The 16,093-nt window shown below is 36.0% G+C and overlaps 1 long non-coding RNA gene across 1 annotated transcript in view; it reads right to left on the bottom strand.

The window, feature by feature from the left end:
- LOC123001407 (uncharacterized) overlaps positions 1 to 16,093 on the bottom strand; it is a 118,517-nt gene that overhangs the window by 86,598 nt on the left and 15,826 nt on the right. The window lies entirely within an intron of this gene.

Here is a 16,093-nt window from a genome sequence, read left to right as displayed (position 1 = left end):
GACTAGATTAATTTGAATTTTATCTTTTCTTCACAAGCTCCTTTTCAACATTTAATATTTTGATTCACTAAAGCTGGGGGGAGTAACTAATGTGGGGTGTGGTGCTGACTGGGCAGAGAAATCCGTGTAAGAAGAGAAAAATAAAAGCACAAACCAGCTTAACTGTTTTATTTGATTTGACTAGTTGTTAGACACAAAAAATAAACCCTTCCAGTTAAAGTTTTAAAAACGTTTTTGTCTGGGTTGGCTCCTTCAGTGTGTGAGTGTGTGTGTGTGTGTGTGTGTGCGCGCGCACGTGCACATGTGTATGTTTACATCTTATACTTTGAGATTATGGGAGAATTTGTGTCAGCAATTAGATAAGGCATTGGGACTTTTTTTCTTTGGGACTCCAGAAGCACAGTTGTGTTCACTACACTCATGATTCCTGGCTCTATGCCAATCATCTCTCTTGTTTTATTTCTATTTTTTTCCTTTCAACCCCAACGCCTGTTCCTTCACCAAGACAGCCATCCTAATTTGCTTAATATGCCCCTGGATATGCACATATCTTTGAAAACTGTGTCCATATGTGCACTGCTTTTGTCACTGAACACTTGTGTTTTTAAGATCTATCCATGTTGCTGTATGTACACTGAGAGTATGCTTCTATCTTTTGTATGGTCTTTTAAATGCATTTGCTACATTTTATATATGCATTTTCCTAGTGATGGTACCTAGGTTGCCTCCAAGTCACTTATCAAGTCACTTACCACAAACCACTTCATATGAACATCCTTATATGTAACTTTTACAGATCTGTGAGTATATCTTCTGAGGTATAAACTCAGGAATGGGATTGATAGGTCAGCAAATAGAGATTATATATGCAATTTATATAAACAAATACATGTTTTTATATATATATAAGTATACATATGTATACGTATTTAAACATAAGTAGTGACAGACTACTCTCCAGAATGGCTATTCGTTTCCATTCCTACCAGCAGTGCTCTGGTTTTCCTGTTTCCAGGTACATCTCACCAATACTTAGTATTATCCTATTTCTAGTTTTTGTCTCTCTGATCAGTAAAATATGACATTTCATGTTGTTTTAATTCTCTTTGTTTTCTCTTGATTACTAATGAGGTTGAGCATTTCTTCATATATTCATTGGCTATCTTCCATTTTGTGTATCACTTCTATAGCCATGGTTCCTTTTCTCTGTATTTTTATTTTTTTTTAGTTACTAGAAACTCCCTTTAGAGCTAGCAAACATTTTCTTCCAATGACCTCTCTAATAGCCTTGTCTATGGTGTCCTTCACTGAATAGAAATTCTTAAACTTGTCCAGGAAACAAACTGAGGGTTTTAGAAGGGAGGAGGGTGGGAGGATGCGCTAGCCCGGTGATGAGTATTAAGGAGGGCAAGTATTGCATGGAGCACTAGCTGTTCTATGCAAACAATGAATCATGGAACACTACATCAAAAGCTAATAATGTACTGTATGGTGACTAACATATCATCATAATAAAAAAATACAAAAAAATAATAATAAAAGAAACTCTTAAACTTTATACAGTTATAGCCATCAACTTTGGGCAGTATTGGGTATACTTCCTTGATCCAAGAAGCCATTCCTCCGGACGAAGTTAGAAAACATTCCTTTACATTCTGTTTAATATATAAGCTTTATAGTTTACACTGTATGATGTGATGAAGAGAGCTACTTTATTCTTCTTTATATGGTAAACCAGCAGAGTCAGAATCATACATTAAAAATCTAGTTTTCTCTACTGCTTTGTAATGCTTCCTCAATCATATTCTAGTTTATATATGTTCATGGGTCTGTTTATAAACTCTCTGTTCAATCACACTGGTCTCTGTTCTTGTACCAATACCGTATTGTTTCTGTTGCTAAGAATCAGTGGTGTTTCTTAATGTCTGAGGTGAGTCGTTTAAAAATGACTTTGCTTTTCCTTTTAAAAATTGTCCTAGTAATCTGGGGACTTTTATTCTTTCATATATCTTATAATCAGTTGGTTAAATTCCTAAAAACATACTGCTAGAATTTTATCAACATTTTCAGGTCAATATTGAAAGAAAAAAAGTTATGTTGTCATTTTATCTATTTACTAAGATTTTCTTTTACATTCTTAATAGAGTTCTAAAGTTTTCCATGAACTTTTGTGCATTACATACTTTAGTTTTTAGGCACTATAGTTTTGAATGTTACTGTAAATGGTATCTCCTTCCTATTAATGTTTTTAAGCTAATTATTGCTGATTGAAAATTTTTTTTTTAAAGATTTTATTTATTTATTCGACAGAGATAGAGACAGCCAGCGAGAGAGGGAACACAAGCAGGGGGAGTGGGAGAGGAAGAAGCAGGCTCATAGCAGAGGAGCCTGATGTGGGGCTCAATCCCATAACGCCGGGATCACGCCCTGAGCCGAAGGCAGACGCTTAACTGCTGTGCCACCCAGGCGCCCCTGCTGGTTGAAATTTTTAAACTGTTTGTTTGGCAAATCTGCCAAACTCCCACAAAACTCCTAATACTTTAATATTTTCTCTGCTAATCCCTTTGAGTTTTTTTAATATAGATATGAAAAACAATAGTAGTTTGTTCCATTTTAATCCTATACCTCTTATTTTGTTTCAAATATTATTGTTTGGCCAGAACTTCTGGTATTATATCAAATAATGGTAACCACTGCAGCCAACCTTCAAAATTTCTCTATTCGGTATAATGTTGGCTGTAAAGTTTTAGTAAATAAGCTTTATTTCAGGGGGAAAATTTTCCTTTTAGTAACAGTTTTTAAAAATCATCTTTGTCAAATTATTTTCTACAGCTATTTGAATAACATAGATTTTTTTTTCTTTTAGTCCCTTTATGTGTACATTTTCTTATGTTGAATGACCTCTGTATTCTCAAAAGAAAAACTTATTGATCATGATGCTATTTTTTAAAAAACACACACAGCTTGATTCCATCAGCTAATAACTTTATTCAGAATTTCCTCATCTATATTCATAAGTAAGGTGGATCTACATATATTTTTTTTCTTATACTGTTTTCGTCTGGGTTTGAAATCAAGGTTTTATTGGCTTTATAAAATTACTTGAGCAGTTTTCCCTCTTTTTGTATTTTCTGGGATAACTCATTTAAAGTTTAACAGTTCTGTAATAATTTAGTAAAACTCAACTATGAAATTCTAAAAATGCTTTGTTACCATAAAAAATGTAATTGTATCAGTCTATTGAATATTTCTATTTCTTCTTTGGCCAATTATACATTTTTTGGTTTTTTTTTCAAAATTATATATTTTATCCAGGTTTTATTGCTATTCCCTATTTCATTGCTTTGTTGTTTTTTCCCCCTTGATTGAGTTCTTAGCTCATGTGTTTTCAGACTTTCTTATTTTCTGATAAATATATTTAAATCTATATCCCACATTAGCTATGTTTAAATGCCTTCTGGTCACCCCTTTGGTGAGGGAGAGATTTTTCCACCCTAAATAGTATGAGATGGCCAAACACAAGACACCTGATGTGAGACATATGAGACTGATAGCAGTGTATTAGTCATATACTCACAACCCAGGAGAAGAGGACACCACAATCTGTAGGGGGCCATAAGGGTTGCATTTGAGATCAGAGTGATCTATTTTTTTCCTACTGGAAGTATTTGTCCAAGGGTACATTTTATGGAAATCTTATCATTTTATCAGCCTTATGTTACTGAGAATATCATAAAACCCTAAATTCAAAGACTTCCTTTAATACTTTGTGTTAACCGGTAACACAAACAGTACTCTATTGTCTTCTTCCATCTAGGAAAAGTTTGATAATAATAATAGTTAACGCTTAAAGAATGTTTACTGTGCAAGGGAGTGTTTGATGCAATTTACATACATTAACTCATTTAATGTTGATAATAGCATTCTTGTTTCTTTATAGGTATACTATCCTGTGCCTACCCCCACCCCCATTTTGGAAGCTTATAGAATTTTTCTTTTTTGGTTGATGGTCTTAAGTATTAGTATATTATGCCTAGGTATGATTTCTTTCTTTCATCTACTCTATTTATTAGTTCATAGCCCTTTTTATCTAAGGTCTTATATATTTCTTCAGTTCTGAAAAATTCTTGTTTATTATCTCCTCAAATATTTCCTTTCCCTCATTTATTTGGTTTGGTTTTTGGGTTTTTCTCCAGCTGTAATGAGATATAATCGACCTGTAACACTGTAAGTTTAAGATGGATGTGATGATTTGATACACATATATTATGAAATGATTACCACAATAAGGTTAGTTAACACATTCATTACCTCACAAACTTACCTTTGTTTGTGTGTGCTGAAAACATTTAAGATCTCCTCTTAGTAACTTTCAGAAATACAATACAATACAGTATTGTTAACGATAGTCACCATGTTGTAATTAGATCCCAGAACTTATTCACCTTATAACTGGAAGTCTTTGGTCTTTGACCAATATTTCCTCCTTTCTGTCACTCCCAGCTCTTGGCAACTACCCTTCTACTTTGTGTCGATGAGTTTGGCTTTTTTAGATTCCACATATAAGTGATATCATACAGTATTTGACTTTCTCTGTCAGACATATTTCACTAAGCATAATAAGCTAAATCGTGGAAGGAACCGAGATGCCCTTCAACAGATGACTGGATTAAGAAGTTGTGGTCCATATATACAATGGAATATTACTCAGCTATCAGAAAGAACGAGTTCTCAACATTTGCTGCAACATGGACGGCACTGCAGGAGATAATGCTAAGTGAAATAAGTCAAGCAGAGAAAGACAATTATCATATGATTTCTCTCATCTATGGAACATAAGAACTAGGAAGATCGGTAGGGGAAGAAAGGGATAAAGAGAGGGGGGGTAATCAGAAGGGGGAATGAAGCATGAGAGACTGTGGACTCTGAGAAACAAACTGAGGGCTTCAGAGGGGAGGGGGGTGGGGGAATGGGATAGACTGGTGATGGGTGGTAAGGAGGGCATGTATTGCATGGTGCACTGGGTGTTATACGCAACTAATGAATCATCGAACTTTACATCAGAAACCACGGATGTACTGTATGGTGACTAACATAATATAATAAAAAAAACATTAAAAAAAATAATCTAAAAGTCTATCCATATTGTCACAAATGGAAGACTTCCTTCCTCCATCTATTTGTTCCCTCTTCCCAAGACTCCTATTTATAGATCTCAAAAATTTTTTTAACTTCTATCCTCTTTATCTCTTACCTTTCCTTTTATATTTTCTTGCCTGTTGCTTCCTGGAAGAGTTCTTCAGCTGATCTTCCAGTTTAAATTAGGTCAAAGATCTAATTTATTTTCAGGTATGTTGAGTTCTTTATTTCAAGTCTCATGTTTTGATGCCCAGTTTCTTTCACTGATTCATTCTTATAATGATTTGTGTCTGTTTTGTGTTCCTAATAATCTCCCTTATTTCTTTGAAAATCTTTATTACACTTTAAAAATCTTTTTCTTCTATCTGGTACATTAATGGTGCTTCATCTAGTACAGGTTGTTCAGTTTGTCTTCTTTATACTGCTTACACCTCAGAAAATTTCTACTTTGGCTGGTAATGTTTCCAAGCTCAAGCAGCAAAAGCCTAGGCCCTGTCTAGCACCCATCTGACTGTATTTGGCATTGGGGAGGGAATGCTCTTCTTAGAAGAAGGTCTCTGGTGTTAAAATTCACCCTCTAGCTTTCATTCCACTCGTTCTCCCCACCACCAACTTGGCAAATGGCTTTGAAACCTTCCTATACCTTGGCCTATGGCACTACTCTTCGTCAAGAGCTACCTTTGAACGACAATCACCTATCTCATGGGGTACTGAAAGGAAAAGGGGAGAGGGAGGGATAACTGCTTAAGGACGAGCCTCCTGCATGTATGGGTTCCTTTGCTTGCTTTTTATCACTCTCTATCCAAGCTACAGAGCTCTTCCCTATCTGACTCTGATCCAGGCACAGGACGGCCCCTTGCTTTTGAGTTGATATGCTCCTCACACCCGGACTTAATCTCTTTCTGTCTCCCAGGAGCTCCTCACAGTTTCAATGTCAGGTTCTAGGATTCCTCGACCTTTTTTCTTTCTCTTTTGGCATCCCCAGAAGTGGGTTAGGGGAAAGCCAGCCCCTAGAGCTACTTTATTCTCTTAACAGAACCAGCCAAGTATTGCCTGGTACTCCCAACTGTATCCCAGTCCTCAGTTATAAAATGTCTAAGAAAACATGTCTGCCCAGAAATATGCTACGGCTGAGTTTTTTTATCCAGAAAACTCCAGGAAGTTGTACTTCTACAATGATAGAAGAGGGTTATTTCACAGACTTGAGGTGGTAGTTTTGTGCCAAGGTACGTAGCTTTTAGAAAGAATGTAGCTGGGGTGCCTCCCTGGCTTAGTAGGTTAGGCATCTGTCTTCGGCTCAGGTCATGAACCTAGCGTCCTGGGATTGAGCCCCACATCCAGCTCCCTGCTCAGCAGGGAGCCTGCTTCTCCCTCTCCTCCCCGCTCCTGCTCTTTCTTGCTATCTCTGTCTCTCTCTCTCTCTCAAATAAATAAAATCTTAAAAAAACAAACAAACAGAAAGAACATAGCCAGGGCAAGACAGTACAAGCCTTGATCAGTACATATACCTCAGTCACATTTATTGGCCTCCAGTAACCCTGCAGAGAATTTTTCATTCATTTTCCTTTTTTCTCCTTCTTCTCTTCTCCCCACTCCCACCCCACCTTCCCTCCTTCATGCTCTCTTTTTCTGCATGTGAAATAATCAGAAGCTGCTTGCCCACAGCAATATGAATCCACCCAGTGGGACACAGGTAAAAGTGGATTTGCAGCGGGAAGTTTGGTAGAAGGGCAAAGAAGCACTTTCCTCCATAGTCAGAGGATTATGTCTAGACAAGGATGACTGATTTGACTTCCAAATTAAAATATTGCAATGCAATTTCCCCAACAACAATAGGTGATTCTTATAAGCAAAGCATTATATGGTTCTTCTTTGCTCTTCTAATTGTAATGTCCCCTCTGATTTCTTCCATTAATGTGCTTCTTGCCAGAAGCAAGCCAGATAATTGAGTAAAGACAGCCGGATTAGTCACTCCAAATTACCTATAGTCTACAAAAGAAAAAAAATTACCAGAAATCGACAGTCAATTTTTATTTTCTCCCAAAGTAAAAATGTGCAGGGGACTATTCAAAAAATTGTTATTTTATTTGCATTCTACGTTTATGTAAATTCACAAGAATAAATCCTTTCCAATGACATCATCCTCCCTCCTAAGTAGATAATTAACTGACTGGTACACTTTCCAAAAGAAGGATTTTACCAAATAAGGACGATTGCGAATGCAAATGCACAAAGCGAACACTTGCTGAATAGAAAAAATAAGTCTACCCCCAGAAGAGAAAGAATATACCTAAGTAACTGCTTCTTAAGAATAATAATGTTATTCATTTACTTCAGATTTTCTTATTCAGATATTCTCGATTTATTCAATAATGGAAAAAAAGGTTTTTAAAGCTATTCTTTTGCATTTTTAACATATAAATTTATTTCATTATGGCCAGAACCTATTTCAACCAATTAATTTATCCTTCAAAAGTATGTCATAATCATTCCCTTCCTTCGTTCTATAACACTATCACATCCCAATCCCCTGTATCAATTACTATTGCTGTATAACAAACACACCAAAACCCAATGGCTTAAAACAATTATTTAGTATTTATCATGTGTTTGTGGACTGCCTGGAGTTAGCTGGGGCTCCTTCCACTTCTCTCTCTATAGGCTAACTAAGACACGTTCTTCTCTTGATGACTGCTGAAGTAAGTCCAATCACACAAGTGCTTCTCAAGTCCTGCTAACATTCTAGCAGCCAAAGCAGATCACATCATCAAGTCCAGAGCCAAGAGATGAGGGATGTAGGGTCGAAGAGAGAGGGAATGATTATTTGGAATAGTAATTTAACTTACCTCACCTGCTTATTCATATATTATGGTACATCAACCTCATAACTGCTTTTGATGATGTAGAACCATCCTTGTCCACTGTTTTCTGTATATATTTCCCGGATCGATCTTCTCTAAAAAGCACGATTATGTCATTCATTTGCTCTAAAATCATGAATGGGTCTCAATTTCCAACTATACTATGTCTAAAAACCCTGTCTTTCAAAACCCTTTATGATTTGGACATTCTCCATTTCCTCAGCATATATCCTCCACTCTAATAAAGTATTGAAGAGTCTAACATCTTCTACCTATTCTCATCTAGGTACTTTTGTTCACACAGTTCCTCCCACCATAAATGCCACTTTGTCTGCCCAGTCTTAATTTTATCTTTTCCACAAAGTTCCCAAGGTAATTTCCCCTAACTTGTATGCCTTTTATGCTATTGAATCAATGTTTTACTTCTCCCAGGGGAAGATTTGTTTCTCACTTACTGATTCAACAAGGTTTTACTTAACATATACCAAACATTGCCAGGCATTATAGTAAATGTTGGAGATAACACAGGGAAAAAGACCCAGTCCCTACGTAACAACAAATTGGGTAACCTAGAAGAAATGGATAAATTCCTAGAAACAACCAACCTTCCAAGACTGAATCATAAAGAAATAGAAAGCCTGAATAGACTGATTACAAGTGATAAAACTGAATCAGTAATTTAAAAACTCCTAAAAAACAAAAGTCCAGGACCAGACCACCTCATAGGTGAATTCTACCGAACATATAAAGAGTTAATACCTATCCTTCTCCAATTATTCCAAAAAATTGAAGAGGAAGGAACACTTTGAAGCCAACATTACCCAGATATCAAACCAGACAAAGACCCCATAAAAAGAAAATTACAGGTTAACATTCCTGATGAATATATATGTAAAAAGTCTCAACAAATGAATGGATATGTATATATCCATTATATATATATATATGTCTATATATTCTACACACACACACACAAAGGGAATATCACTCAGCCATAAAAAGAGAACAAAATCTTGCTATTTGCAACAACATGGATGAATCTAGAGGGTATTATGCTAAGTGAAGTAAGTTGGAGAAAAACAAATATCGTATGATTTCATTAATATGTAGAATCTAAAAAACAAAACAAATGAATAAAATAAAACAGAAACGGACTTGTAGATACAGAAAAGAAACTCTTGGTCACCAACTGGAGCAGGGTTTTGGGAGTGGGCAAAACAGGTGAAGGGGATTAAGAGGTAAAAATTTCCAGTTATAAAGTAAGTCATGAGGATATAATGTACAACATAGGGAATATAGTCAATAATATTATAATAACTTTGTATGGTAACAGACAGTAACTAGACTTATTATGAAGTTTATTTCATAATGTATAAAAATCAAATCTCTATGATGTACACCTAAAACTAATAGGATTTTATATGTCCATTTTACTGCAATAAAAAATAAAATAAATATAAATAAAAATCAATAAATATGTTAGTTAAAAAAAAGTCCCCGTCTCTGGGACTTGCTGGTTGACAATCTTAGGAAATATTAAGGTGTGATAGAGCTGCAGAGAGGTGACACAGGGGGGCAGAGAAGTGCACAGGAGAGGCATTTAATCCTGTCTTGGGGGACTATGGAAAGACTTGGAGAATAAGTTGTCTAGAGTTAGACGTACATGGCAAGTGAGAGTCATTCAGCTGAAAAGGGATTAATAGAAAACATTAAGGGTTGAAGGAACTAAGATGAGGAAGAAAGAACCAGAATATTTAACATGCTGCCCATAATTCTGCATGGCTGGGGCAGCATGTGAAACAGAGAGAGAAGGAAAATAAGGCTAGAGAGGAAAGCCATCTGTAAGGAATATGAAACTCTTTGAAGTCAGCAGGGAAGTAAGTAGTGTGCTTAAGCAGGGACATGACATAATCAGGTTACTGTTTGGATTTTTTGTTTTATTTTGCTTTCTTCAATTGAGATATAATTGAAATATAACATTATATTAGTTTCAGGTGTACAACATAATAATTCAATTTTGTATATATTATGGTATGATCATCACAAATCTACTTAATATCCATCATCATACATAGTTACAATTTTTTAGAAAGATTCATTTATTTGAGAGAGAGAGAGCATGCACACACATGAGCAGAGGGAGGGGCAGAAGGTGAGGGAGAGGGAGAGAATCTCAAGCAGACTCTCCACTTAGCCTGGAGCCCACCACGGGGCTCAATCTCACCACCCTGAGATCATGAACTGAGCCGAAATCAGGAGCCGGATGCTTAACCAACTGAACCACCTAGTGCCCCATTCTTCATTTTTTTCTTATGATGAGAACTTTTAACATCCACTCTCTTAGTAATTTTTAAATATACAATAGGGTATTATTAACTGTTGTCACTATTCTGTACATCACATCCCCACATCCTATTTATTTTATATTTGGCAATTTGTACCTTTTGATCCCCTTCACCCATTTCACATCTCACTACCACCCATTTACTTCTGGCAATCACCAATCTGTTCTCAATATTTATGAGCTCATTTTTAAAATTCCACATATAAGGGAGATCATATGGTATTTGTCTTTCTCTGACTTATTTCACTTTGTATAATGACCTTAAGGTCCATCATGCTATTGCAAATGGCAGGTTTTCCTTTTTTACATCCGCATTCCATTATATATATATATATATTTATATATATATATATAAATGCTACATTTATGTTATAATTACATATAGTATATATAAATATTATAGATTATAAATATTATAAGTTATTTACAAATATTATAAATATATTATGATATAATATAATAATATTACATACTATATGTATATCATTTTCTTTATCCATTCATCCATTGATGGACACTTAGTCTGTTTTCATGTCTTGGCTATTGTAAATAATGCTGCAGTGAATATGTGGATGCAGATATCTTTTTGAGTTAGTGTATTCATTTCTTTTGGATACAGAATTCCAGAAGTGGAATTGCAAGATCATATGCACAAGTGCCCAAGTGTTCTCTTTTCTCCATATCCTTCCCTGTTTTAAATCTTTTAATACAGATTAAGTGTTTTAAAAGATCAACTTCGCTGCGCTGTGAACCATGGGTTAAAGGGAGGTAAGAAGAGAAGCAAGACCAGTTCAGGAGGCTGTTGTAATAATCCAGGAGAGAGATGAGTGTGAATCAAACTATAGTAGTGGAGAAAAGCAGATTATTTTAGAGTTACTCGGAAGTGGATTTAACAGGTCTTGGCTATTAAAATGAAATAAGGGTACAAAGCAAATAGCAATGCCCCAAAATAGTTTGGGGAGCTTGAGAGGAAAAAGAGGAGATACAGAGAAGTAGAAAGTAGGACAGGAGCAGGATGAAGAGATGGATGATAAAGGGTGGGTGGGGAGAGGATGTTACACCTTGATGCTAGCTAAAGAATAATATTTGTTGCAGATATCACCAAGCAGACAGATGAGGACATTCCCAGCACCTCTGAAATCACTCCACATAGTTGGCTACCTAGCCTGCCCATGAATGGGTGTAAGTTCAAGTTAGAGTGGGTCTAGGAGGAGTGCTATGGCCGAATGTTGCCTGAGATCCAGAGCAGCCCAGTTGTGGGTACCACAGGTGGGGTACAAAGTTGCTGAAGCTAAGACTATGGGTCTGTGTGCACTATCTCCTTATTTGACTTAAAAGAATGATAGTTAACAATTCCTCATTCCTTAAATACACATCCACTGGTGGGGTTCCTGAGACTTACAGCTCATCCTTACTCACTTGATATTACTAAACTAATAGTGTGCTATTAAAAAAGAAATGAAATAATTAACTCCAAAAAGTTAAAGTCAGTTTTTCTGCATTTAATGAAAATTTATATTCTTATTAAGGAAACTGAAATTAATATTTAATCCTTTATATCTGGAGAAAAAAAATTTCTTTGCTGGAAGAATGGTCAAAATATATATATTGGATCTTAAAAAACAAAGACAGACATGGAATTTTTATGGTAATATCAGTGATATTGGAAGGCTGCCCCCCGCCCCCCCAAAATAGTGCCCATAAGAATGACAGCTACACACTCAAGGGAAGAACTGCATACCTGGTGGTTTACAATGTGTTCAATTACTGGGTAGATCATCAACTCAAGGCTCTTAGCAGTGCAAAAAGCTATTAGATCACTTACCAACCCCCCTCCCCGTACTCCCACCAGTGCAGGATTCTTCTCTCCGGTATGTTCATAAGGACTCTGTTCAGTCTCGTTTTAAAGGTCTTAGGCTTGGAGGTTTTAATCACCTTCTTTAGAAGACTCTTCCCTCCTACCATAGGAAGTATGTCCTTAAGAGAAATTCACGGATACTTAACCCATATTTTACTTGTTATAATTTCCTATTACTCTAATTAATACCTTTCTCTGAGCTTTTCCTTGTGACTCACCCACCATGTATCACCTCTTCCTCTGTGGTGTTTTTGCCACTTAGATCCCTTGCATGTGGACAGTTATCCTGAGTCTCTAGTCAGTCTTAATAGTTAGGAAATGTTTAAGCCTGTAGTAGTAATAAATCAGCTCAAGGTATAATTAGAGGCTTAACTCTGTGAAGAGAAGATGTAACCCATTTGTTAATAACATCACTTAGGTCTTTTGAAAACATTCCTGCTTAAAATAACTGAGTCAAATTAAGAACTAGCCTTAGACAAAATGTCAAAATAATGGCCTTCGAGGACATTGAGAGCCCAATTTCTCTATTGAAAGTGTAGCTAAGAATGCTCTACAGCTTTCTGCTAGTTATTCCATAGGCAAGTTGACTTTTAGCTTCTCTAAAGTTGATTAAAATTCAGATGAAATTAATATTCAGTGATATGCTAGATGCTTTTATTTAATCCCCACATTATAGTCATCTTGTAGACAACTACAACACAGCTAAGAGATGTTAAGTAATGTTTACAGTGCCACACAGTAGAAAGTGACAAACTCAGGATACAGACCCAGGTCTTTTGACTACAAATCCCGAGTTCTTAAAATGTCATTCACCTGACTCAGAGATGGTAACACTATTACTTAGTGTTAGGTTTGAGTCTCTCCACCACACCATGAGGTCTTAGCAAAATATCTGCTTCATATTTTCTGCTGTGCCATAAAGCATATGGACATTAAGAACAAAAATGTTTATGGATATATAAGAGATATGGAATTCTCCACCTTGTACTAATCATGCCTCCTTGTCAATCTACTTCACATCTACTCCTTTGTGTTCTTATACATATGGCCACTGCCTCCTTTTATGGATAAGGTACTCTTGAAAGTTTTCCAAAGAGCACTCAGTAGAAAGTGGCTAAGTTCAAAATCAAACACAAATCTCTCCAAAATCCTTCCTTCATTCATTGAAAGTGAATGAAGGAAGCCCTACTTTGCTTCCTCTTTAGGAATTAGTGTGTGTGGGGGGGGGGGGAGATAACCAAAGAGCAATTGCAACATGTTTTGCAAAGTAAAATATGCTAGTGAACTGATTGTATCAACCAGGTCCAGAGGAATCCTGCACATGATAAACTTTAAGACTCACTAAACCAGTTTTTCTGTTGTGTAATTCCTCCTCTTGTCACCCTCCTAAATATGCAATGTCATCTCTTATGTATTGTAACCTGTTCAGTGATAGCTAGTTCTAATTCTATTTCTCTTTGGATAAATTACTTTAAAATTAAAGTTAAGAATTTTTAATAACAAGAACATTCTCTACAATTAAATGAAAATTCAAAAGATCATGTAACCTGACAAACACTGCCTTAGCCAGGTGGTCAAGGTGATCATCAACAGTGATAAATCATGGGATTAAATTGGCTCTTTATATCTGTGGTCTAGCTTCTAAAGATCGTTAACATCCATCTAATTGAGAGAAAAAATATTAGAAAAACCTCAAAGAAGGAAATTTTACAAGATACCTAATACAGATATAGCCAAAACCAAAATACCTAAGTACTCCTCAAAACTGTCAAGGTCATCAAAAACCAAGAAAGTCTACGAAATTTTCACTGTCAATAGGAGCTTAAGGAGACAGGATGACTAAATGTAATGTGACATCCTGGATGATATCCCGGAACAGAAAAAGGACATTAGGTAAAAACTAAGAAAATCTGAGTAAAGTACAGACTTTAATTAAAAATACTGTATTGATATTGGTTCATTAATTATGACAAATACACCATACTAAGCTAAGATGTTAATGACAGGGCAAACTAGTTGTGGTTATGGGAGAATCTCCATACTCCTCTCATAATTTTTCTATAAATCTAAAACTGTTCTAGAAAATAAAGTTTATTAGAAAAATAACTAAATGAAAGAGCATGTAAATAGGGTTTTGCTTTGAATAAATTCCTTAAAATGTATGTTCTTCTCTCATTCTCATGTTTTTTTTTTAAATCACTAAGCACACAGAAAAAAACAGCATTTTAAAAAATTCACAGGAAATGTGTTTATCATTGAAGTGTAATAAATTACTTTTCTCATCCTGCCATCATGAACAGTGATTAAGAAATTCAAGGCTATTTTTCTTTAGGTTTATTATTGATTATGATCTTTAAAAAGTCATTTTTCCATTTGTAAAAGAGATAAAATTTTACCTCGTGGGAGGCTTATAAAGTTTAATGCAATGAAATACATAAATAGTTTATAAAAAGAATTACTTTAGGGCTAAAGTTATAATATCAGAGCTTTTTAAAATAATCAATTTTCATCCATTTCACCCAGTGACCAGAATATTTGACTTTCCTGTCAATGACGATGCCTATAATGATTTTATTCCTTTGTTGAATTTTCTTCACACAAATCAGCATGCACTTAAACTTTGCTTAAATACCAAGACATGCTGACACAGGCTGGGGACAGAATTGCATAGACAGTCCACACCCTGGCTCCTGCTCAGTTTTTTAAATCCAGGACATGGTGTAACCCAGCAAGTCACTGTTTCATGAATCAGCCCCTCGATGTGAGGAGGAAAAATCTTTGGCAACCTGACTGTGCTGTTCTAAGGTAAGAGAAGTGATTGCCTAGGGAAAAGACATCAAGGCCATCACATGTACAGACTTGCTCTGCCCAGGATGTGGGGAATTTTACTTTGCTTGGAATCAGCCCCAGAATTCAGAATTAAGCTAACTACAGCTTGCTTTTTTAATATCCTAAAAATGCATGCTTTTCATAAGACCCTAGGTGCTGGCTTTCACTATCTGTGCTTGCTTTGCCTCTGCTCACCATCCCTGAGCCCGTGGAGTCGACACACCATTGCTTGATCTTGTCAGGTAATGTGAAACAGAGTGAGGCAATCAGCGATTCAATTCAGTCACAGGTGTGAGTGTAGAAACAACCCCAAATGTAATCAGAAGTCACAAGACAGTAAAGGCAACTACAGGTTCTGAAAAGAGACCTGATTAGGTCTATACCAGAAACTAGGCAGTCAGGGGGTATGGTCATCACTTCTGTGGTGTCTGTTGTTCTTATGGTTTGTGCTACCATTGCCTAATTCAAGAGAATCTCACTTGGTAGGACCAACAGGAGACAGACAGGCTATTCTTCTGTGGAACCTGCTGGGTCCAGTCTCTGGCCTAAGGTAATTTCCAACTGCTTCTTTTCTTCCCGTATGTAGGTCCGTGGAACTCACGGTGATTATGACTCATGGTAGCTACACAAGAATTTTATGGAACATAAATTCACCACATGACTTTAAAGTTGTAAGACTTGAATTCCATAACTTGCATTCCTTTTCTCTCTAATACTATGCCTACTGCATCTATCCCTAGAGATTCCTGTTTCTTCTCATCTCCAAGATTGGCTGTGAGTGGATCATGTACTCCCTAGTACTTTCTTGTTAACTGTATGGACATGCACACCATTTCTGCTTTAGAAGTTTAGACCTAAGTACTATAGGAACGCTGACACCAGAAAAGAATGTGATAAGCATGGAGGAAGTTGTAAAAACTAATAAATTATATAAAAGTCTTCCAGTCATAGTCCCTAGTCTGAGGTTGTGGGATAACACCCTTTGATTTTTGTTTCTTGTTCGTAAGAGTGAAGTTCATAAGAAATAAGGAAAAATGTTGATTGGGTCCTTGTTTGGGGGTA

Source organism: Ursus arctos, unplaced genomic scaffold, assembly GCF_023065955.2.
Source record: "Ursus arctos isolate Adak ecotype North America unplaced genomic scaffold, UrsArc2.0 scaffold_3, whole genome shotgun sequence".
Classification (NCBI taxonomy): domain Eukaryota; kingdom Metazoa; phylum Chordata; class Mammalia; order Carnivora; family Ursidae; genus Ursus; species Ursus arctos.
This window is presented reverse-complemented; position numbering and strand designations above follow the sequence as displayed.